This window comes from Oryctolagus cuniculus, chromosome 18, assembly GCF_051225735.1.
Source record: "Oryctolagus cuniculus isolate XC-2025 breed Fujian yellow rabbit chromosome 18, ASM5122573v1, whole genome shotgun sequence".
In the NCBI taxonomy this organism is placed as follows: domain Eukaryota; kingdom Metazoa; phylum Chordata; class Mammalia; order Lagomorpha; family Leporidae; genus Oryctolagus; species Oryctolagus cuniculus.
Window position 1 is genome coordinate 39,805,808 of NC_142884.1, and position 26,986 is coordinate 39,832,793.

Here is a 26,986-nt window from a genome sequence, read left to right on the forward strand (position 1 = left end):
AAACACAGCAAATTGCCCTTTCAGGATTAGAAATCTACGGGCAACACGACCAAGATGAGTTTCTGTGTTTTGGAAAATGACATGGAACCCTTCTGCTGAGGGGACAGATTTAATTCCTTCCAAATTGACTGTGAGTGCGATTTTGTGGTGATTTCCATCAGAATTCCATAGTCAGTCTGTGGAAGGGGTGGGGGGATGAATCTGTAAACAGCCAGTTTCCTTGTGTCTAAATCCAGGCAAATATCACAAAGGACTCTTGCATTTCTTTGGCTTTTTCACATTTCCCTTATTTATCATGGTTTGTAATGAAATTTCTGATGTGAGCTTTGGTTAAATTGTTATGGTTTTCAGGTGAAATTTAACCAAAAAATCACGGTGAATGTGGTTTGGTGAAAAGCACAATCTTTCTGTTCAGCAAATGCATCCAATATCATGTTTACAAACACAAATATCATGTTTTCTCTGGCTTCTGAAGCTTTCTGCCTAGAGCACTGAATGTGTGAAGGATTTGACTCCAGGTGGGACCAGTTACCGTCTGTGAGCAGAAAACCTAGAGTGTCATGCTAAAATGCATTCCAAACCGTAAAGTCTGTAGAGAATGTCCAGAAAACACAAACAAACAGAGGCTGTAGCAAGATCTGGGATTGAGATAGCCACAACACACCAGATATATTTGTTTGCATCCAGGAGTATCTGGACAAATTGTTTTGGAATTCGGGTGAAATTTAACAAAAACCCCCTTGAAAGTGGTTTTGGAGAAAAGCACAATCTTTCTGTTCAGCAAATGCATCCCATGTCATGTTTACAAATGCAGATATCATGTTTAATCAGATTTATGAAGCCTTCTGCCTAGAAAACCTGAATGTGTGGAGGATTTGACTCCATGTGGAACCAATTAGCGATTGCCGGCAGAAAAAAAAAAAAGTGTCATGCTAAAATGCATTGCAAACCTTAAATTCCATAGAGAATGTCCAGAAAACACAAACAAACACAGAGGCTGTAGCAGGATCTGGAATAGAGATAGCCACAACGTACCAGATATTTTTGTTTTCATCCAGGAGTATTTGGAAAAATTGTGGAATTCTGGTGATATTTAACCAAAAAAACCACCGTGAAAGTGGTTTTGGAGAAAAGCACAATGATTCTGTTCGGCAAATGCATTCCATGTCAGCTTTACAAACACAAATCTGATGTTTTATCAGGTTTCTGAAGCTTTCTGCTTAGAACACCAAATGTGTGAAGGATTTGACTCTAGGTGGAGCCAATTACCGTCTGTGAGCTGAAAAAAAAAAAGTGTCATGCTAAAATGCATTCCAAACCGTAAAGTCCTTAGAGAATATCCAGAAAACACAAACAAACACGGAGGCTGTAGCAAGTTCTGGGATTGATATAGCCACAACACAACAGATATTTTTGTTTTCATCCAGGAGTATCTGGACAAATTGTTGTGGAATTCGGGGGGAGAAAAGCACAATTTTTCTGTTTGGCAAGGGATCCCATGTCATGTTTACAAATGCAAATATCATGTTTAATTGGGTTTCTGAAGCCTTCCGATAGAAAATGCGAATGTGTGGAGGATTTGACTCCATGTGGAACCAATTATCGTTTGCTGGCAGAAAACAAAAACTTACATGCTAAAATGCATTCACAACCGTAAAGTCCATAGAAAATGTCCAGAAAACACCAACAAACACAGAGCCTGTAGAAAGATCTGGGATTGAGATAGCCACAACACACCATATATTTTTGTTTTTTTGTTTTTGTTTTTGTCCAGGAGTATCTGGAAAAATTGTTGTGGATTTCGGGTGAAATGTAACCAAAAAATCACCATGAAAGTGCTTTTGGAGAAAAGCACAATCTTTCTGTTCGGCAATTGCATCCCATGTCATGTTTACAATCACAAATATCATGTTTTATCTGTTTTCTGAAGCTTTCCGCCTAGAAAACTCGAATGTGTGGAGGATTTGACCCAAGTGGAACCAATTGTCGTTGGCCGGCGGAAAACAAAAACTTAAACTCTAAAATGTATTCCAAATCGTAAAGTCCGTAGAGAATATCGAGAAAACACAAACAATCCAGAGGCTGTAGCAAGATCTGGGATTGAGATTGCAACAACACACCAGATATTTTGTTTTCATCCAGGAGTCTCTGGACAAATTGTTGTGGAATTCGGGTGAAATTTAACCAAAAGATCACCTTGAAAGTGGTTTTGGAGAAAATCACAATGTTTCTATTCAGCAAATGCATCCCATGTCATGTTTACAAACACAAATGTCATGTTTTCTTAGGTTTCTGAAGCTTTCTACATAGAAAACTCGAATGTGTAGAGGATTTGACTCCAGGTAATACCAATTAGCATTTGCCAGCAGAAAACAAAAACTTACATGCTAAAATGCATTCAAAACTGTAGCGTCCATAGAAAACGTCCAGAAAACACAAACAAACACAGAGGCTGTAGCAAGATCTGGGATTGAGATAGCCACAACAGACCAGATATTTTTCTTTTCATCTAGGAGTATCTGGACAAATTGTTGTGGTTGTCAGGTGAAATGTAACCAAAAAATCACCATCAAAGTGGTTTTGGAGAAAAGCACCATCTATCTGTTCGGCAAATGCATCCCATGTCAGGTTTACAAACACAAATATCATGTTTTCTCAGGTTTCTGAAGCTTTCTCCCTAGAACAAAGAATGTGTGAAGGATTTGACTCCAGGTGGAACCAATTGCCGTCTGTGAGCAGAAAACAAAAAGTGTCATGCAAAAATGCATTGCAAACCGTAAATTCCATAGAGAATGTCCAGAAAACACAAACAAACACAGAGGCTGTAGCAAGATCTGGAACTGAGATAGCCACAACACACCAGATATTTTTGTTTTCATCCAGGAGTATCTGAAAAAATTGTTGTCATTTTTAGAGGAAATTTAACCAAACAGTCACCGTCAAAGTGGTTTTGGAGAAAAGTACAATCTTTCTGTTCATCAAATGCATCCCATGTCATGTTTACAAACACAAATATCATGTTTTCTTGGGTTTTTGAAGCTTTCTGCCTATAAAACTCGATTGTGTGGAGGATTTGACTCCAGGTGGAACCAATTAGCATTTGCCAGCAGAAAATAAAAAGCGTCATGCTAAAATGCATTCAAGACCTTAAAGTCCATAAGGAATGTCCAGAAAACACAAACAAACACAGAGGCTGTAGCAAGATCTGGGATTTAGATAGCCACAACACACCAGATATTTCTGAGTTCATCCCAGCATATCCCGACAAATTGTTGTGGAATTCGGGTGAAATTTAACCAAAAAACCACCGTGAAAGTGGTTTTGGAGAAATTACAATGTTTCGGTCCAGCAAATGTATCCCATGTCATGTTTACAAGCACAAATATCGTATTTTCTAAGGTTTCTGAAGTTTTCGGCATAGAATACCGAATGTGTGAAGGATTTGATCCAGGTGGAACCAATTACCGTCTGTTAGCAGAACACGAAAAGTGTCAATCTAAAATGCATTCAAAACCATAAAGTCCGTATAGAATGTCCAGAAAACACAAACAAACACAGAGGCTGTAGCACGATCTTGGACTGAAATAGCCGCAACACACCAGATAATTAAGTTTTCATCCAGGAGTATCTGGACAAATAGTTGTGGAATTCGGGTGAAATATAACCGGAAAACCACTGTGAAAGTGGTTTTGGAGAAAAGCACAATCTTTCTGTTGTAAATGCATCACATGTCATGTTTACAAATGCAAATGTCATGTTCAATCGGATTTCTGAAGTCTTCCGCCTTGAAAACACGAATGTGTGGAGGATTTGACTCCATGTGGAACCAATTAGCGTTTGCCGGCAGAAAACAAAAACTTACATGCTAAAATGCATTCAAAACTGTAAAGTACGTAGAAAATGGGCAGAAAACACAAATAAACAGAGGCTGTACCAAGATCTGGGATTGAGATAGCCACAACACACCAGATATTTTTGTTTTCATCCAGGAGTATCTGGACAAATTGTTGTGGAATTTGGGTGAAATGTAACCAAAAAATGACCGTGAAAGTGGTTTTAGAGAAAATCACAAGGTTTCTGTTCAGCAAATGAATCCAATGTCATGTTTATAAACACAAATATCATGTTTTCTTGGGTTTCTGAAGCCACATGCATTGAAAACGTGAATGTGTGGAGGATTTGACCCAATGTGAAACCAATTAGAATTTGCCAGCAGAAAACAAAAAGTGTCATGCTAAAATGCATTCAAAGCCTTAAAGTCCATAGAGAATGTCCAGAAAACACAAACAAACACAGAGGCTGTAGAAAGATGTGAGATTGAGATAGGCACAGCACACCAGACATTTTTGTTTTCATCCAGGAGTATCAGGACAAATTTTTGTATAATTTGGGTAAAATTTAACCAAAAAGTCACCATGAAAGTGGTTTTGGAGTAAAGGACAATCTTTCTGTTCAGCAAATGCATCCCATGTCATGTTACAAATGCAAATATCATGTTTAATCGGGTTTCTGAAGCCTTCTGCCTAGAAAACGCGAAAGTGCAGAGGATTTGACTCCATGTGGAAACAATTACCGTTTGCCAGCAGAAAACAACAACTTACATGCTAAAATGCAATCAAAACTGTAAATTCACTAGAAAATGTCCAGAAAACACAAACAAACACAGAGGCTGTAGCAAGATCTGGGATTGAGATAGCCATAACACACCAGATATTTTTGTTTAAATCCCGGTAAATCCTGAAAAATTGTTGTGGTTTTCAGGTGAAATTTAACCAAAAAATCACCGTGAAAGTGGTTTTGGAGAAAAGCACAATCTTTCTGTTCGGCAAAGGCATGCCATGTCATATTTACAAACACAAATATCATGTTTTCTCAGGTTTCTGGAGCTTTCTGCCTAGAAAGCTCGAATGTGTGGAGGATTTGACCCCCTGTGGAACCCATTAGCGTTTGCCAGCAGAAAACAAAAAGTGTCATGCTAAAATGCATTCAAAACTTGAAGTCCATAGAGAATGTCCAGAAAACACAAACAAACACAGAGGCTGTGGCAAGATCTGGGATTGACATAGCGACAACACAACAGATATTTTTGTTTTTGTGGGGAGCAACTCAGACTAGACTAAGTTACTGGAATTAAGACTTATTCTATGCATCTGCTCTCCCACAATATGGTGCTGAGAAGGGAGAAACAGCTTCTACACAGCTGCCTCCAGTTCAACCAATAAACAGCAGGACCTGCTCCTGATTGGAGGAGAGAAGCGTACTTGGCGTGTGGGTAGCAGAGCACGGTTTGGTGAAGAGGACTATAAAGGAGGAGAGAGACAACATGCACCAGGAACATCTAAGGGGAACATCTATCTGAAGGAACACCTGTGCAGCCCACGAGAGAGCCCACCGGCGGTGTGCCACTCCCCCGCAGAAGTGGGGAATGTGGCAGGGGGAACCACCCTTCCACGGAGGTGGAAGGGACGGTAGCCAACCCGGGAAGAACCAGCAGCAAACCCGGATAGGGCCGAGCAGACAAAAGAACAGCACAGGGTCCTGTGTCGTTCCTCCATGAAGAAGGGGAGCGACATAATGATGCCGTGACCCGGATATGAAGCCTAGGCAGGACTTAGTGTCATTCCTCCACAAAGAGGGGGAGCGACAGTATTCATCCAGGAGTATCTGGAGAAATTGTTGTGGAATTCGGGTGAAATTTAACCAAAAAACAATTTGAAAGTGGTTTTGGAGAAAAGCACAATCTTTCTGTTTGGCAAATGCATCCCATATCATGTTTACAAATGCAAATATCATGTTTAATCAGGTTTCTAAAGCCTTCTGCCTAGAAAACGCGAATGTGTGGAGGTTTTGATTCCATGTGGAACTAATTAGCATTTGCCTGCAGAAAACAAATACTTACATGCTAAAATGCATGCAAAAGCTTAAAGTCCATAGAGAATGACCACAAAACACAAACAAACACAGAGGCTGTAGCAAGATCTGGGATTTAGATAGCCATAACACACCAGATATTTCTGCGTTCATCCCAGAATATCCAGACAAATTGTTGTGGTTTTCAGGTGAAATTTAACAAAAAAATCACCGTCAAAGTGGTTTGGAGAAAAGCACGATATTTCTGTTCGGTAATTGCATCCAATGTCATGTTTAAGAACACAAATATCATATTTTCTCGGATTTCTAAAGCTTTCTGCCTAGAAAACACGAATGTGTGGAGGATTTGACTCCATGTGGAACCAATTAGCGTTTGCCGAGTGAAAACAAAAACTTACATGCTAAAATGCATTCAAAACCTTGAAGTCCATAGAGAATGTCCAGAAAACACAAATAAACACAGAGGCTTTAGCAAGATCTGGGATTGAGAGAGCCACAACACACCAGATATTTTTGCTTTCATCCAGGAGTATCTGGACAAATTGTTGTGGTTTTTGTGTGAAATTTAACCCAAAAGTCACCGTCAAAGTGGTTTTGAGAAAAGCACAATCTTTCTGTTCAGCAAATGGATCCCATGTCATTTTTACAAATTCAAATATCATGTTTATTCGGGTTTCTGAAGCCTTCCGCCTAGAAAACTCGAATGTGTAAAGGATTTGACACCAAGGGGAACCAATTAGCATTTGCCAGCAAAAAAACAAAAACTTACATGCTAAAATGCATTCAAAACTGTAAAGTCTGGAGAGAATATCCAGAAAACAAAAACAACACAGAGCCTGTAGCAAGATCTGGGATTGAGATAGCCACAACACACCAGATATTTTTGTTTTCATCCAGGAGTATCTGGACAAATTGTTGTGGTTTTCAGCTATAATTTATCAAAAAATCACCATGAAAGTGGTTTTGGAGAAAAACACAATTTTTCTTTTCGGCAAGTGGATCTAATGTCATGTTCACAAACACAAATATGTTTTCTCAGGTTTCTGAAGCTTTCTGCCTAGAAAACTCGAATGTGTGGAGGATTTGACTCCATGTGGAACCCATTAGCGTTTGCCAGCAGAAAACAAAAAGTGTCATGCTAAAATGCATTCAAACCCTTAAAGTCCATAGAGAATGTCCAGAAAACACAAATAAACACAGAGGCTTTAGCAAGATCTGGGATTGAGAGAGCCACAACACACCAGATATTTTTGTTTTCATCCAGGAGTATCTGGACAAATTGTGGTTTTTGTGTGAAATTTAACCCAAAAGTCACCGTCAAAGTGGTTTTGAGAAAAGCACAATCTTTCTGTTCAGAAAATGCATCCAATGTCATGTTTACAATCACAAATATCATGTTTTCTCAGGTTTCTGAAGCTTTCTGCCTAGAAAATGTGAATGTGTGGAGGATTTGACTCCATGTTGTAACAATTAGCATTTGCCAGCAGTAAAGAAATACTTACATGCTAAAATGCATTCAAAAGCTTAAAGTCCCTAGAGAATGTCCAGAAAACACAGACAAACACAGAGGCTGTAGCAAGATCTAGGATTGAGATAGCCCTAACACACCAGATATTTCTGCTTTCATCCAAGCATTTCTGAACAAATTGTTGTGGTTTTCAGGTGAAATTTAACCAAAAAATCACGGTGAATGTGCTTTTGGATTAAAGCACAATCTCTCTGTTCGGCAAATGCATCCAATTTCATGTTTACAAACACAAATATCATGTTTTCTCAGGTTTCTGAAGCTTTCTGCCTAGAACACTGAATGTGTGGAGGATTTGACTCCATGCGGAACCAATTAGCGTTAGCCGGCAGAAAACAAATACTTACATGCTAAAATGCATTCCAAAGCTTAAAGTCCATAGAGAATGTCCAGAAAACACAAAGAAACACAGAAGCTGTAGCAGATCTGGGATTCAGATAGCCACAATACGCCAGACATATCTGCTTTCATCCCGGAAAATCCTGAAAAATTGTTGGGGAATTTGGGTGAAATTTAACCAAAAAACCAGCATCAAAGTGGTTTTGGAGAAAAGCACAATCTTTCTGTTCGGCAAATGCATTCAAACTGTAAAGTCCATAGAGAATGTCCAGAAAAAACAAACAAACACAGAGGCTGTAGCAAGATCTGGGATGGAGATAGCCATAACACAAGATATTTCTGCGCCCATCCCAGCATATCCAGACTAATTGTGTGGATTTTGGGTGAAATTTAACCAAAAAAACACCGTCAAAGGGGTTTTGGAGAAAATCACAATCTTTTTGTTCGGCAAATGCATACCATGTTATATTTACAAACACGAATATCATGTTTTCTCGGGTTTCTGAAACTTGCTGTCTAGAAAAATCGTATGTGTGGAGGATTTAACTCCATGTGGAACCAATTAGCATTTGCCAGCAGAAAACAAAAACTTAGATGCTAAAAAACATTCAAAACCGTAAAGTCCGTAGAGAATGTCCAGAAAACACAAACAAACACAGAGGCTGTAGCAAGATCTAGAATTGAGATAGCCACAACACACCAGATATTTTTGTTTTCATCCAGGAGTATCTGGACAAATTGTTGTGGTTTTTGTGTGAAATTTAACCAAAAAATCACGTTCAAAGTGGTTTTGCAGAAAAGCACAATCTTTCTGTTCGGCAAAGACATCGAAAGTCAAGTTTAGAAATACAAAAATCATGTTATCTCTGGTTTGTGAAGCTTTCTGCCTAGAAAACTCGAATGTGTGGAGGATTTGACCCCATGTGGAACCCATTAGCGTTTGCCAGCAGAAAACAAAAACTTACATGCTAAAAAGCATTCAAAACCATAAAGTCTGTAGAGAATGTCTAGAAAACACAAACACAGAGGCTGTAACAGGATCTGGGATTGAGATAGCCACAGCATGCCAGATATATATGCTTTCATTCCGAAAATCCTGACAAATTGTTGTGGAATTCGGGTGAAATTAAAAAAAAAAAAAAAGAAAAAAGAAAAACACCGTCAACGTGGTTTTAGAGAAAAGCACAATCTTTCTGTTCGGCAAATGCATCCCATGTTATATTTACGAACACAAATATCATGTTTTCTCAGGTTTCTGAAACTTTCTTCCTAGAAAACTCCAATGTGTGGAGGATTTGACCCCATGTGGAATGAATTAGCATTTGCCAGCATGAAACAAAAACTTACATGCAAAAATGCATTCAAAACTGCAAATTCCCTTGATAATGTCCAGAAAACACAACCAAACACAGAGCCTGTACCAAGATCTGGGATTGAGATAGCCACAACACACCAGATATTTTTGTTTTCATCCAGGAGTATCCGGGTAAATTGTTGTGGTTTTCAGAGACAATTTAAACAAAAAGACAACATCGAAGTGGTTTTGGAGAAAAGCACAATCTTTCTGTTTGGCAAATGCATCCCATGTTATATTTACAAACACAAATATCACGTTTTCTCAGGTTTCTGAAACTTTCTGCCTAGAAAACTCGAATGCGTGGAGGATTTGACACCAAGGGGAACCAATTAGCGTTTGCCAGCATAAAACAAAAACTTACATACTAAAATGCATTCAAAACTCTAAATTCCCTAGAGAATGTCCAGAAAACACAACCAAACACAGAGGCTGTAGCAAGATCTGGGATTGAGATAGCCACAACACACCAGATATTTTTGTTTTCAACCAGGAGTAACTGGATAAATTGTTGTGGTTTTCAGGTGAAATTTAACCAAAAAATCATGGTGAATGTTCTTTTCGATTAAAGCAAAATCTCTCTGTTCGGCAAATGCATCCCATGTCATGTTTACAATCACAAATATCATGTTTTCTTAGGTTTCTGAAGCTTTCTGCCTAGAACACTGAATGTGTGAAGGATTTGACTCCAAGTAAAACCAATTACCGTTTGTGAGCAGAAAACAAAAAGTGTCATGCTAAAATGCATTCAAAACTCTAAAGTCCAGAGAAAATTTCCAGAAAACACAAACAAACACAGAGGCTGTAGCAAAATCTGGGATTGAGATAGCCACAACACACCAGATATTTTTGTTTTCATCCAGTAGTATCCGGACAAATTGTTGTGGAATTCGGGTGAAATGTAACCAAAAAACCACCGAGAAAGTGGTTTTGGAGAAAAGCACAATCTTTCTGTTCGGCAAATGCATTCCATGTCATGTGTACAAACACAAATTTCATGTTTTCTCGGGTTTCTGAAGCTTCCTGCTTAGAAAACTTGAATGTGTGTAGGATTTGACCCCATGTGTAACCCATTAGCGTTTGCCAGCAGAAAACAAAAACTTACATGCTACATAGCAATCAAAACCGTAAAGTCTGAAGAGAATGTCTAGAAAACACAAACAAACCCAGAGGCTGTAACAGGATCTGGGATTGAGATAGCCACAGCATGCCAGATATATATGCTTTCATTCCGAAAATCCTGACAAATTGTTGTGGAATTCGGGTGAAATAAAAAAAAAAAAAAAAAAAAAAACTGTCAAAGTGGTTTTGGAGAAAAGCTCAATCTTTCTTTTCGGCAAGTGGATCTAATCTCATGTTCACAAACACAAATATCATGTTTTCTCAGGTTTCTGAAGCTTTCTGCCTAGAAAACTCGAATGTGTGGAGGATTTGACCCCATGTGGAACCCATTAGCGTTTCCCATCATAAAACAAAAACTTACCTGTTAAAAAGCATTCAAAACCATAAAATCTGTAGAGAATGTCCAGAAAAAACAAACAAACCCAGAGGCTGTAGCAAGATCTTGGATTGAGATAGCCACAACATGCCAGATATATGTGCTTTCATTTCGAATATCCTGACAAATTGTTGTGGAATTCGGGTGAAATTAAAAAAAAAAAAAAGAAAAAACACCGTTAACGTGGTTTTGGAGAAAAGCACAATCTTTCTGTTAGGAAAATGCATCCCATGTCATGTTTACAAATGCAAATATCATGGTTAGTTGGGTTTCTGAATCCTTCCCCCTAGAAATGCGAATATGTGTAGCATTTGACTCCATGTGGAACCAATTAGCGTTTGCCTGCAGAAAACAAATAATTACATCCAAAATGCATTCAAAACTGTAAAGTCCTTAGAAAATGTCCAGAAAACACAAACTAACACACAGGCAGTAGCAAGATCTGGGATTGATATAGCCACAACACATCAAACATTTTTGTTTTCATCCAGGAGTCTCTGGACAAATTGTTGTGGAATTCGGGTGAAATGTAACCAAAAAACCACCGTGAAAGTGGTTTTGGAGAAAAGCACAATCTTCCTGTTCAGCAAATGCATCCCATGTGATGTTTAAAACAGAAATATCATGTTTTCTCGGGTTTCTGAAGCTTTCTGCATAGAAAAAGCGAATGTGTGGAGGATTAGACCCCATGTGGAACCAATTATAATTTGCCAGCAGAAAACAAAAACTTACATGCTAAAATGCATTCAAAACCCTAAGTTCCGTAGAGAATGTCCAGAAAACACAAACAAACAGATAGACTCTAGCAAGATCTGAGAATGAAATAGCCACAACACACCAGATATTTTTGTTTTCATCCAGGAGTCTCTGGACTAATTGTTGTGGAATTCGGGTGAAATGTATCCAAAAAATCACAGTGAAAGAGGTTTTGGAGAAAAGCACAATCTTTCTGTTTGGCAAATGCATCCCTTGCCATGTTTACAAACACAACTATCATGTTTTCTCAGGTTTCTGAAGCTTTCTCCCTAGAACAAAGAATGTGTGAAGGATTTGACTCCAGGTGGAGCCAATTACCGTCTGTGAGCAGAAAACAAAAAGTGTCATGCTAAAATGCATTCAAAACCAAAGTCCATAGAGAATGTCCAGAAAACACAAACAAACACAGAGGCTGTAGCAAGATCTGGGATTGAGATAGCCACAACACACCAGATATTTTTGTTTTCATCCAGGAGTATCTGGAGAAATTGTTGTGGTTTTCAGAGGAAATTTCTCCAAAGAACCACTGTGAAAGTGGTTTTGTGTGGAGGATTTAACTCCATGTGGAACCAATTAGTATTTGCCTTCAGAAAACAAAAACTTACATTCTAAAACGCATTCAAAACTGTGAAGTCCATAGAGAATGTCCAGAAAACACAAACAAACACACAGGCTATAGCAAGATCTTGGAATGAGGTAGCCACAACACACGAGATATTTCTGTTTTCATGCTGGGAAATCCTGAAAATTTGTGGTGGTTTTCGCGTGAAATTTAACCAAAAAATCACCGTGAAAGTGGTTTTGGAGAAAAGCACAATCTTTCTGTTTGGCAAATGAGTCCATGTCATGTTTACAAACACAAATATCATGTTTAATGGGGTTTCTGAAGCTTTCTGCCTAGAAAACTCGAATGTGCAGAGGATTTAACTCCATGTGGAACCAATTGGAATTTGCTGTCAGAAAACAAAAACTTACATGCTAAAATGCATCCAAAACTCTAAAGTCCGTAGAGAATGTCCAGAAAACACAAACAAACACAGAGGCTGTAGCAAGATCTGGGATTGATATAGCCACAACACACCAGATATTTTTGTTTTCATGCAGGAGTATCACGACAAATTGTTGTGATTTTTGGGTGAAATTTAACCAAGAAATGACCGTGAAAGTGGTTTTGGAGTAAAGGACAATCTTTCTCTTCAGCAAATGCATTCATGTCATATTTACAAACAGAAATATGTTTTTTCAGGTTTCTTAAGCTTTCTGCCTAGAAAATGCGAATGTGTGCAGGATTTGACTCCATGTGGAACCAATTAGCGTTTGCCGGCAGAAAACAAAAGCTTACATGCTAAAATGCATTCAAAACCTTAAAGTCCGTAGAGAATGTCCAGAAAACACAAACGCAGAGGCTGTAGCAGGATCTGGGATTGAGATACCCACAACACACCAGATATTTCTGCTTTCATCCAGGCATATCCAGACCAATTGTTGCAGTTTTTGGGTAAACTTTAACCAAAAAATCACTGTGAAATTGGATTTGGAGATAAGTACAATCTTTCTTTACGGCAAATGCATCCAATGTCATGTTTACAAATACAAATATCATGTTTTCTCGGTTTTTTGCAGCTTTCTCCCTAGAAACCTCAAATGTGTGGAGGATTTGAATCCATGTGGTAACAATTATCGTTTGCCAGCAGAAAACAAAAACTTACATGCTAAAATGCATTCAAAACCTTAAAGTCCATAGAGAATGTCCAGAAAACACAAACACAGAGGCTGTAGCAGGATCTGGGATTGAGATAGCCACAACACACCAGATATTTCTGCTTTCATCCAGGCATATCCAGACCAATTGTTGCAGTTTTTGGGTGAAATTTAACCAAAGAATCACCGTGAAAGTGGATTTGGAGATAAGTACAAACTTTCTTTTCGGCAAATGCATCCAATGTCATATTTACAAACACAAATATCATGTTTTCTCGGTTTTTTGCAGCTTTCTCCCTAAAAACCTCAAATGTGTGGAGGATTTGAATCCATGTGGTAACAATTAGCGTTTGCCAGCAGAAAACAAAAGCTTACATGCTAAAATGCATTCAGAACTGTAAAGTCATTAGAAAATGTCCAGAAAACAGAAACAAACACAGAGGCTGTAGCAAGAGCTGTGATTGAGATAGCCACAACACACCAGATATTTTTGTTTTCATCCAGGAGTATCTGGACAAATTGTTGTAGAATTTCGGTGAAATTTAACCAAAAAACGCCCTTGAAAGTGGTTTTGGAGAAAAGCACAATCTTTCTGTTCAGCAAATGCATCCCATGCCATGTTTCCAAATGCAAATATCATGTTTAATCGGGTTTCTAAATCCTTCTGCCTAGAAAATGCGAATGTGTGGAGGATTTCATTCCATGTGGAACCAATTAGCGTTTGCCGGCAGAAAACAAAAAATTACATGCTAAAATGCATTCAAAACCTTAAAGTCCATAGAGAATATCCAGAAAACACAAACAAACACAGAAGCAGAAGCAAGATCTGGGATTCAGAGAGCCAAAACACACCAGATATTTTTGTTTTCATCTAGGCATACCCGGAGCAATTGTTGTGGTCTTTGGCAGAAATTTAACCAAAAAATCACCGTGAAAGTGGATTTGGAGATAAGCACAATCTTTCTATTCATAAAATGCATCCAATTTCATGTTTACAAACACAAATATCATGTTTTCTCGGGTTTTTGCAACTTTCTACCTAGAAAACTCAAATGTGTGGAGGATTTGAATCCATGTGTAACCAATTAGCATTTGCCAGCAGAAAACAAAAGCTTACATACTAAAATGCATTCAGAACTGTAAAGTCCTTAGAAAATGTCCAGAAAACACAAACAAACACAGAGGCTGTGGCAAGATCTGGGATTGAGATAGCCACAACACACCAGATATTTTTCTTTACATCCCGGCAAATCCAGAAACATTGTTGTGGTTTTCAGGGGAAATTAAACCAAAAAATAACTGCGAATCTTGTTTTGGAGAAAAGCACAATCTTTCTGTTTGGAAAATGCATCCAACGTCATGTTTACAAACACAAAAATCATGTTTTCTCGGGTTTTTGCAGCTTTCTGCCTAGAACACCGAATGTGTGAAAGATTTTAATCCAGGTGGAACCAATTACCGTCTGTGAGAAGAAAACAAAAAGTGTTGCTAAAATGCATTGAAAACCATAAAGTCCGTAGAGAATGTCAAGCAAGCAAAACAAATTCAGAGGCTGTAGCAAGATCTAGGATTCAGATAGCCACAAGAAACCAGATATTTTTGTTTTCATCCAGGCATATCTGCATGAATTGTTGTGGTTTTTGGGTGAAATTTAACCAAAAAATCACCGTGAAAGGGGTTTTGGAGATAAGTACAATCTTTCGGTTCAGCAAATGCATCCCATGTCATGTTCACAAACACAAATATCATGTTTTCTCAGATTTCTGAAGCTTCATGCCTAGAAAACTCGAAGGTGTGGAGGATTTGAATCCATGGGGAACCAATTAGCGTTTGCCTGTAGAAAACAAAAACTTACATACTAAAATGCATTCAAGACCTTACAGTCCGTAGAGAATGTCCAGAAAACAAACAAACACAGAGGCTGTAGCAAGATCTGGGATTGAGATAGCCGCAACACACCAGATATTTTTGTTTTCATGTAGGAGTATCTGGACAAATTGTTGTGGTTTTTGTGTGAAATTTAACCAAAAAACCACCGTGAAACTGGTTTTGGAGAAAAGCAGAATTTTTCTGTTCAGCAAATGCATAAAATGTCATGTTTACAAACACAAATATCATTTTTTCTCAAGTTCCTGAAGCTTTATGCCTGGAAAACTCGAATGTGTGGAGGATTCGAATCCATGTGGAACAAATTATTGTTTTCCGGGACAAAACAAAAGGTGTCATGCTAAAATGCATTCAAAACCATAAAGACCGTAGAGAATGTCTAGAAAACACATACAAACACAGAGGCTGTAGCAAGATCTGGGATTCAGATAGCCGAAATACGCCAGATATTTTTGTTTACATCCCGGCAAATCCAGAAACATTGTTGTGGTTTTAGGGTGAAATTTAACCAAAAAACCACCGTGAAACTGGTTTTGGAGAAAAGCAAAATCTTTCTGTTCGGCAAATGCATTCAGAGTCATGTTTACAATCACAAATACTATGTTTTTTCGGGTTTTTGAAGCTTTCTACCTAGAAAACTCGAATGTGTGCAGGATTTGACTCCAGGTAGAACCAATTAGCGTTTGCCGGGACAAAACAAAAAGTGTCATGCTAAAATGCATTCAAAACCTTAAAATCCATAGAGAATGTCTAGAAAACACAAACCAACACAGAGGCTGTAGCAAGATCTGGGATTGAGATAGCCACAACACACCAGATTTTCTGGGTTCATTTCAGCATATCCCGACAAATTATTGTGGAATTCGGGTGAAATTTAACAAAAAACCACCGTGAAAGTTGTTTTGGAGAAAAGCACAATCTTTCTGTTCAGTAAATGCGTTCCATGTCATGTTTACAAACACAAATATCATGTTTTCTCGGGATTCTGAAGCTTTCTGCTTAGAAAACTCGAATGTGTGGAGGTTTTGACCCCATGTGGAAGCAATTAGCGTTTGCCAGCAGAAAACAAAAAGTGTCAGGCTAAAATGCATTCAAAACCTTAAAGTCCATTGAGAATGTCCAGAAAACACAAACAAACACAGAGGCTGTATCAAGATCTGCAATTGAGATATCCACAACACACCAGATATTTTTGTTTACATCCCAGCAAATCCTGAAAATTTTGGTTTTCAGGTGAAATTTAACCAAAAAACCACCTTGAAAGTGGTTTTGGAGAAAAGCACAATCTTTGTGTTCGGCAAGTGCATCCAATGTCATGTTTACAATAACAAATATGTTTTCTTGGGTTTTTGAAACTTTCTGCCTAGAAAACTCGAATGTGTGGAGGATTTGACACCAAGGGGAACAAGTTATCGTTTGCCAGCAGAAAGCAAAAAGTGTCATGCTAAAATGCATTTCAAACCGTAACATCCCTAGATAATGTCCAGAAAACACAAACAAACACAGAGGCTGTAGGAAGATATGGGATTGAGATAGACACAACACGCCAGATATATCTGCTTTCATCCTGGTAAATCCAGAGGAATTGTTGTGGAATTCGTGTGAAATTAAAAAAAAAAAAAAAACACCATCAAAATGGTTTCGGAGAAAAGCACAATCTTTCTTTTTGGCAAGTGGATCCAATGTCATGTTTACAAACACAATTATGTATTCTCAGGTTTCTGAAGCTTTCTGCCTAGAAAATTCGAATGTGTGGAGGATTTGACTCCATGTGGTACTAATTAGCCTTTGCCAGCAGAAAACAAAAACTTACATGTTCAATTGCATTCAAAACTGTAATGTCCTTAGAGAATGTCCAGAAAACACAAACAAACACAGAGGCTGTAGCAAGATCTGCAATTGAGATATCCAAAACAAACCAGATATTTTTGTTTACATCCCGGTAAATCCTGAAAAATTATTGTGGTTTTCATGTGAAATTTAAGCAAAAAATTACCGTGAAAGTGGTTTTGGAGAAAAGCACAATCTTTCTATTTGGCAAGTGCCTCCAATGTCATGTTTACAATCACAAATATCAGGTTTTCTTGGGTTCTTGAAGCTTTCTGCCCAGAAAACTCGAATGTTTGGAGGATTTGACTCCATGTGGAAACAATTAGCGTTTACCAGCAGAAAACAAAAAATTACATTCTAAACTGCATTCAAAACCGTAAAGTCCTTAGAGAATGTCCAGAAAACACAAACAAACACAGAGGCTGTAGAAAGATCTGGGATTGAGATAGCCACAACACAGCAGATATATCTGCTTTCATCCCGGAAAATCCTGACAAATTGTTGTGGAATTCGGGTGAAATTTAAGAAAAAATACCATCAAAGTGGTTTTACAGAAGAGCACAATCTTTCTTTTCAGCAAGTGGATCCAATGTCATGTTTACAAACACAATTGTTTTCTCAGGTTTCTGAAGCTTTCTGTCTAGAAAACTCCTATGTGTGTAGGATTTGACCCCATGTGGAACAAATTAGCATTTGCCAGCAGAAAACAAAAACTTAGATGCTAAAAAGCATAAAAACCATAAAGTCCTTAGAGAATGTCCAGAAACCACAAACAAACACAGAGGCTGTAGCAAGATCTGGGATTGAGATAGCCACAACACACCAGATATTTTTGTTTTCACCGAGGAGTGTCTGGACAAATTGTTGTGGAATTCGGGTGAAATTTAACCAAAAAACAATTTGAAAGTGGTTTTGGAGAAAAGCACAATCTTTCTGTTTTGCAAATGCATCCCATGTCATGTTTACAAACACAAATATCACGTTTTCTCAGGTTTCTGAAGCTTTCTGCCTAGAACACCGAATGTGTGAAGGATTTGACTCCAGGTGGAACCAATTACCGTCTGTGAGCAGAAAACAAAAAGTGTCATGCTAAAATGCATACAAAACCATAAAGTCCACAGAGTATGTCCAGAAAACACAAGCAAACACAGAGGCTGTAGCAAGATCTGTGGAATTCAGGTGAAATTTTAAAAAAAAAACACCGTCAAAGTGGTTTTGGAGAAAAGCACAATCTTTCTGTTCAGCCAATGCATCCCATATCATGTTTACAAACAGAAATATCATGTTTTCTCAGGTTTGAAGGTTTCTACCTAGAACTCCGAATGTGTGGAGGATTTGACTCCAGGTGGAACCAATTAGCATTTGCTAGCACAAAACAAAAAGTTACAGGCTAAAATGCATTCAAAAGCATGAAGTTATTAGATACTGTCCAGAAAACACAATGTATTTCAGGATTTGTTGTGGCTATCTCAATCCCAGATCTTGCTACAGCCTCTGTGTTTGTTTGTGTTTTCTGGACATTCTCTACGGACTTTACAGGTTTGAATGCATTTTAGCATGACACTTCTTGTTTTCTGATCACAGACGCTAATTGGTTCAACATGCATTCAAATTCTCCACACATTCAAGTATTCTAGGCAGAAAGCTTCAGAAACCTGAGAAAACATGATATTTGTGTTTGTAAACATGACATGGGATGCATTTCCTGAACAGAAAGATTGTGCTTTTCTGCAAAACCACTTTGACGGTGATTTTTTGGTTAAATTACACCCGAAAACCACAAGAATTTTTCATGATTTGCCAAGATGAAAGCACAAATATCTGGTTTGTTGTGGCTATCTCAATCTGAGATCTTGCTACAGCCTCTGTGTCTGTTTGTGTTTTCTGGACATTCTCTATGGACATTACAGTTTTGAATGCATTTTAGCATGACACTTCTTGTTTTCTGCTCATAGAGGCTGACTGGTTCCATTGAGTCAAATCCTTCACAGTCGAATGTTCTAGGCAGAAAGCTTCAGATACCTGAGAAAACATGATGTTTGTGTCTGTGAACATGACATTGTATCCACTTGCAGAACAGAAAGATTGTGCGTTTCTCCAAAACCACTTTGATGGTGATTTTTTGGTTAAATTTCTCCCAAAAACCACAACAATTTTTCAGGATTTGCCGGGATGAAAGCAGAAATATCTGGTGCTTTTGGCTATCTCCATCCCAGATCTTGCTACAGCCTCTGTGTTTGTTTCTGTTTTCTGGACATTATCTATGGACTTTACGGTTTTGAATGCATTTTAGCATGTAAGTTTTTGTTTTCTGCCAGCAAATGCTAATTGGTACCACATGGAGTCAAATCCTCCACACATTCGAGATTTCTAGGCAGAAAGCTTAAGAAACCTGAGAAAACATGATATTTGTGATTGTAAACATGACTCTGGATGCATTTGCCGAACAGAAACATTGTGCTTTTCTCCAAACCACTTTGACGGTGATTTTTTGGATAAATTTCGCCCGAAATCCACAACAATTTTTCAGGATTTCCCGGGATGAATGCAGAAATATCTGCTGTGTTGTGGCTATCTGATTCTGAGATCTTGCTACAGCCTTGGTGTTTGTTTGTGTTTTCTGGACATTCTCTACGGACTTTAAGGTTTTGAATGCATTTTAGCATGTAAGTTTTTGTTTTCTGCTCACAGACGCTAATTGTTTCCACCTGCAGTAAAATCCTTCACACATTCCAGTGTTCTAGGCAGAAAGCTTAAAAAACCTGAGAAAACATGATATTTGTGTTTGTAAACATGACATGGAATGCATTTGCAGAACAGAAAGATTGTGCTTTTCTCCAAAACCATTTTCATAGGGATTTTTTGGTTAAATTTCACCCGAAAACTACAACAATTTTTCAGGATTTGCCGGGATGAAAGCAGAAATATCTGTGTGTTGTGGCTATCCGATTCTGAGATCTTGCTACAGCCTCTGTGTTTGTTTGTGTTTTCTGGACATTCTTTACGAACTTTACAGTTTTGAATGCATTTTAGCATGTAAGTTTTTGTTTTCTGCTGTCAAACGCTAATTGGTTCTACATGGGGTCAAATCCTCCACACATTCAAGTTTTCTAGGCAGAAATCTTCAGAAACCTGAGAAAACATGATATTTGTGTTTGTAAACATGACATTGGATCAACTTGCAGAACAGAAAGATTGTGCTTTTCTCCAAAATTACTTGGACGTTGGGTTTTTCTTTTAAATTTCACACGAATTCCACAACAATTTGTCCAGATACTCCTGGATGAAAACAAAAATATCTGGTGTGTTGTGGCTATCTCAATCACAGCTCTTGCTATAGCCTCTGTGTTTGTTTGTGTTTTCTGGACACTCTCTATGGACCTTACGGTTTTGAATGCATTTTAGCATGACACTTCTTGTTTCTGCTCACAGATTCTAATTGTTTCCACCTGGAGTCAAATCCTGCACACATTCCAGTGTTCTAGGCAGAAAGCTTCAGAAACCTGAGAAAACATGATATTTGTGTTTGTAAACATGACATTGTATCCACTTGCAGAACAGAAAGATTGTGCTTTTCTCGAAAACCACTATCAGAGTTTTTTTTTGTTTGAATATCAACCGAAAACCACAACAATTTTTCAGGATTTGCTGGGATGAAAGCAGAAATATCTGCGTATTGTGGCTATCTCAATCCCAGATCTTGCTATAGCCTCTGTGTTTGTTTGTGTTTTCTGGACATTATCTATGTACTTTATGGTTTTGAATGCATTTTAGCATGACACTATTTGTTTTCTGTTCACAGACGCTATTTGGTTCCACATGAAGTCAAATCCTCCAGACATTCGCGTTTTCTAGGCAGAAAGCTTCTGAAACCCGAGAAAACATGATATTTGTGTTTGTATACATGACGTGGGATGCACAGAAAGATTGTGCTTTTCTCCAAAACTACTTTGGTGTTTTTTTTTTTTTTTAATTTCACCCGAATTCCACAACAATTTGTCCAGGTACTCCTGGATGAAAACAGAAATATCTAGTACGTTGTGGCTATCTCTTTCCCAGATCTTGCTACAGCCTCTGTGTTTGTTTGTGTTTTCTGGACATTATCTATGGTTTTACAGTTTTTTTTATTTGCATTTCTTTTTTTTTAACTTTTATTTAATGAATTAAAATTTCCAATGTACGGCTTATGGATTACATTGGCTTCTCCCCCATAACGTCCTACCCACCCGCAACCCTCCCCTTTCCCATTCCCTCTCCCCTTCCATTCACATGAGGATTCATTTTCAATTCTCTTTATATACAGAAGATCAGTTTAGCATACATTAAATAAAGATTTCAACAGTTTGCTCCCACACAGAAACATAAAGTGAAAAATAATAGATGATTTTTTAAATGATGATGAAATCAGATCAGACCTATTGTCATGTTTAATCCCAGTGAGAGTCAAGTTGGGAATTGCTAATTTCTTCTTTTTTTAACAGAAGATCAGTTTAGCATACATTAAGTAAAGATTTCAACAGTTTGCACCCCCACAGAAACACAAAGTGAAATGTACTATTTGAGTACTCATTATAGCATTAAGCCTCAATGTACAGCACATTAAGGACAGAGATCCTACATGAGGAGTAAGTGCACAGTGACTCCTGTTGTTGACTTTACAAATTGACACTCCTGTTTATGGCATCAGTCATCTCCCTATGCACCAGTCATGAGTTTCCAAGGCTATGGAAGCCCCTTCAGTTCTCCGACTCTTATCTTGTTTAGACAAGGTCATAGTCAAAGTGGAGGTTCTCTCCTCCCTTCAGAGAAAGGTACCTCCTTCTTTGAAGACCTGTTCTTTCCTTTTTTTTTTTTTCAGAGTGTCTTGGCTTTCCATGCCTGAAATACTCTCATGGGCTTTTCAGCCAGATCGGAATGCCTTTAGGGCTGATTCTGAGGCCAGAGTGCTGTTTAGGACATCCGCCATTCTATGAGTCTACTGAGTATCTATCTCGCTTCCCATGTTGGATCGCTCTCCCCTTTATTTATTCTATCGGTTAGTATTAGCAGGTACTAGACTTGTTTATGTGCTCCCTTTGACTCTTAGTCCTTTCATTATGATCAATTGTGAACTGAAATTAATCACTGGAACTAGTGAGATGGCATTGGTACATGCCACCTTGATGGGATTAAATTAGAGTCCCCTGGTATGTTTCTAACTCTACCAATTGGGGCAAGTCAGCTTGAGCATGTCCCAAATTGTACATCTCTTCCCTCTCTTATCCCCACTCTTATGTTTAACAGGGATCACATTTCAGTTGAATTTCAACACTTAAGAATAACTGTGTATTAATTATAGAATTAAACCAGTCATATTAAGTAGAACAGACAAAAAAAACTACTTAGAGGGATAATGTATTAAGTTGTTCATTAACAGTCAGGTCTATGCTGATCAAGTCACCGTTTCTCATAGTGAAGATTTCACTTCAACAGGTTTCCTTTTTGGTGTTCAGTCAGTTGTCACCGATCAGGGAGGACATATGGTATTTGTCCCTTTGGGACTGGCTTATTTCACTCAGCATGATGTGTTCCAGATTCCTCCATTTTGTTGCAAATGACTGGATTTCATTGTTTCTTCCTGCGGTATAGTAAAGAGTACATATCCCATAATTTCTTCATCCAGTCTACCGTTGATGGGCATTTAGGTTGGTTCCAGGTCTTAGCTATTGTGAATTGAGCTGCAATAAACATTAAGGTGCAGACCGCTTTTTTGTTTGCCAATTTAAACTCCTTTGGGTAAATTCCAAGGAGTGGGATGGCTGGGTCGAACGGTAGGGTTATCTTCAGGTTTCTGAGGAATCTCCAGTCTGTGTTCCATAGTGGCTTGACCAGTTTGCATTCCCACCAAGAGTGGGTTAGTGTCCCTTTTTCCCCACATCCTCGCCAGCATCTGTTGTTGGTAGATTTCTGCATGTGAGCCATTCTAACCGGGGTGAGGTGAAACCTCATTGTGGTTTTGATTTGCATTTCCCTGATTGCTAATGACCTTGAACACTTTTTTCATGTGCCTGTTGGCCATTTGGATTTCCTCTTTTGAAAAATGTCTATTGAGGTCCTTGGCCCATCTCTTAAGTGGGTTGTTGGTTTTGTTGTTGTGGAGTTTCTTGATCTCTTTGTAGATTCTGGTTATTAACCCTTTATCTGTTGCATAGTTTGCAAATATTTTTTCCCATTCTGTCGGTTGTCTCTTCACTCTCCTGACCCTTTCTTTTGCAGTACAGAAACTTCTCAATTTGATGCAATCCCAATAGTTGATTTTGGCTTTGACTGCCTGTGCCTCTCCGGTCTTTTCCAGAAATTCTTTGCCTGTGCCAATATCTTGAAGGGTTTCTCCAATGTTCTCTAGTAACTTGATGGTGTCAGGTCATAGATTTAGGTCTTTAATCCATGTTGAGTGGATTTTTGTGTAAGGTGTAATGTAGGGGTCTTGCTTCATGATTCTGCACGTGGAAATCCAATTTTGCCAGCACCATTTATTGAATAGACTGTCCTTGCTCCAGGAATTAGTTTTAGATCCTTGATCAAATGTAAGTTGGCTGTAGATGTTTGGGTTGATTTCTGGTGTTTCAATTCTGTTCCATTGGTCTATCCATCTGTTTCTGTACCAGTACCATGCTGTTTTGATTACAACTGCCCTGTAGTATGTCCTGAAATCTGGATTTGGATGCCTCCAGCTTTGTTTTTGTTGTACAAGATTGCTTTAGCTATTCGAGGTCTCTTGTGCCTCCATATAAATTTCAGCACCATTTTTTCCAGATCTGAGAAGAAGGTCTTCGGTATCTTCATTGGTATTGCATTGAATCTATAAATTGCTTTTGGGAGTATGGACATTTTGATGATATTGATTCTTCCAATCCATGAGCATGGAAGATTTTTCCATTTCTTGGTATCCTCTTCTATTTCTTTCTTTAAGGTTTTGTAATTTTCATCGCAGAGATCTTTAACATCCTTGGTTAAGTTTATTCCAAGGTATTTGATTGTTTTTGTAGCTATTGTGAATGGGATTGATCTTAGAAGTTCTTCCTCAGCCATGTCATTGTCTGTGTATACAAAGGCTGTTGATTTTTGTGCATTGATTTTATACCCTTCTACTTTGCCAAACTCTTCTATGAGTTCCAATAGTCTCTTAGTAGAGTTCTTTGGGTCCCCTAAATAAAGAATCATATCATTTGCAAAGAGGGATAGTTTGAGTTCTTCCTTCCCAATTTGTATCCCTTTAATTTCTTTTTCTTGCCTAATACCTCTGGCTAGAACCTCCAGAACTATATTGAATAGCATTGGTGAGAGTGGGCATCCCTGTCTGGTACCAGATCTCAGTGGAAATGCTTCCAACTGTTTCCCATTCAATAGGATGTTGGCTGTGGATTTTTCATAGATTGCTATGATTGTATTGAGGTATGTTCCTTCCAAACCCAGTTTGCTTAGGGTTTTCATCATGAACGGGTGTTGTATTTTATCAAATGCTTTCTCGGCGTCCATTGAGATAATCATATGGTTTTTCTTCTGCAGTCTGTTAATGTGGTGTATCACATTGATTGTCTTGCGCACATTAAACCATCCCTGCATACCAGGGATAAATCCCACTTGGTCTGGGTGGATGATCTTACTGATGTGTTGTTGCATTCTATTGGCGAGAATTTTATTGAGGATTTTTGCATCTATGTTCATCAGGGATATTGGTCTGTAATTCTCTTTCAGTGCTGCATCTTTTTCCGGCTTAGGAATTAAGGTGATGCTGGTTTCATAGAAAGAATTTGGGAGGATTCCCTCTTCTTCAATTGTTCTGAATAGTTTGATAAGAATTGGGATTAGTTTTTCTTTAAATGTCTGGTAGAATTCAGCAGTGAATCCATCTGGTCCTGGGCTTTTCTTTGTTGGGAGGGCCTTTATTACTGTTTCAATTTCTGTCTCAGTTATGGGTCTATTTAGGTTTTCTATGTCTTCATGGTTCAATTTAGGTAGGTTGCATGTGTCCAGGAATCTATCCATTTCTGATAGGTTTCCCTGTTTGCTGGCATACAAGTCCTTGTAGTAATTTCTGATGATTCTTTTTATTTCTGTGGTGTCTGTTGTTACGTTTCCTTTTTCATCTCTGATTTTATTGATTTGGGTCTTTTCTCTTCTTTTCTTAGTTAGTTGGGCCAATGGGGTGTCAATTTTGTTTATTTTTTCAAAAAACCAGCTCCTCGTTTTGCTGATTTTTTGTAATGTTATTTTTGATTCAATCCTGTTGATTTCTTCTCTGATTTTAATTATTTCTCTTCTCCTACTAGATTTGGGTCTGGTTTGCTGTAGGTTTTCTAGATCCTTGAGGTGAAGTGAAAGCTCATCTATTTGGTGCTTTTCCAATTTCTTGATGTAGGCACCTATTAATATAAACTTTCCTCTTAGCACTGCTTTTGCTGCGTCCCATAAGTTTTGGTATGTTGTGTTGTTATCCTCATTTACTTCCAGAAAATTTTTGATTTCTCTTTTAATTTCTTCTATGACCCATCGTTCATTCAGGAGCATGTTGTTCAATCTCCATGTGTTTGTGTATGCTCTAGGGATTCCTGAGTTGCTAATTTCCAACTTCATTCCTTTATGGTCTGAGAAGCTGCATGGTATGATTCTAATTCTTTTGAATTTGCTGAGACTTGCTTTATGGCCTAGTATGTGGTCAATTCTAGAGAAGGTTCCATGTACTGCTGAGAAGAATGTAAAATCTTTAGCTGTAGGATTGAAAGTTCTGTAAATATCTGTTAGATCCATTTGGGCTATAGAGTCATTTAAATCTACTGTCTCCTTGTTGATCTTCTGTCCTGTTGATCTGTCTATTTCTGAGAGTGGAGTATTGAAGTCCCCCAGTACTATTGTATTGGGGTCTAAGTCTCCCTTCAAGTCTGTTAACAAATCTTTTAGATAAATCGGTGCCCTGTAGTTAGGTGCATATACATTGATAATTGTTATATCTTCTTGTTGTATTGATCCCTTAATCATGATATAGTGTCCCTCTTTGTCTCTCCTAACAGTTTTTGTGGTAAAGTTTATGTTGTCTGATATTAAGATGGCTATGCCCACTTTTTTCATTTCTGTTGGCATGGTATATCTTTTTCCAACCTTTCACTTTCAGTCTGTATGGATCTTTTTTGGAAAGATGCGTTTCTTGTAAGCAGCAAATAGATGGGTTTTGTTCCTTAACCCAATCAGCCAATCGGTGTCTTTTAACTGGACAGTTCAGGCCATTCATGTTCAATGTGACTAATGATAAGTGGTAACTTTGCCCTGCCATTTGCCAAAGATAAGTTCTAATATATGCTTTGAATTCCCTGTGATCTTTTGCTGTGAGGTTTCCTTCCTTTACCTTCTTTCACATTGATGTCCGTGTTTCTGTGTTTCTGTGTGTAACACATCTTTAAGCATCTTTTGCAGGGCTGGATGAGTGGCAACAAATTCTTTCAATTTCTGTTTGCTATGAAAAGTCTTTATTTCACCTTCATTCACAAATGATAGCTTTGCAGGATATAATATTCTGGGCTGGCAGTTGTTCTCTCTTAGGACCTGTGCTATGCCTCGCCATTCCCTCCTAGCTTGTAGGGTTTCTGATGAGAAGTCAGCTGTGAGTCTGATTGGAGATCCTCTGAGAGTAATTTGACGTTTCTCTCTTGCACATTTTAGGATCTTTTCTTTATGTTTCACTGTGGAGAGTTTAATTACGTGTCATGGTGAGGATCTCTTTTGGTCGTGTTTATTAGGGGTTCTGTGAGCTTCCTGTGCTAGGATTTCTCTGTCCTTCTCCAACCCTGGGAAATTTTCTGCTAATATCTCACTAAAAAGGCCTTCTAATCCTATCTCTCTCTCCATGCCTTCAGGAACTCCTAGAACCCGAATGTTGGGTTTTTTAATAGTATCCTGAAGATTCCTGACAATATGTTTTAGATTTCTAATTTCCTCTTCTTTTCTTTGGTCTGACTGTATCCTTTCGTGTTCTCTGTCTTTAGAAGACAGATAAGTCTGATATTCTCTCTTCTGCTTCACCCATTCTGTTTGTAAGGCTCTCTATTGTGTTTTTCATTTGATCTGTTGAATTCTTCACTTCATTATGATTTCTCGTCACTATCACAGTTTCCTGTTGTACTAGTTGTTTTGTTTCATTTTGATTCCTCCTTAATATTTCATTTTCATGGGAGAGATTTTCTACCTTGTC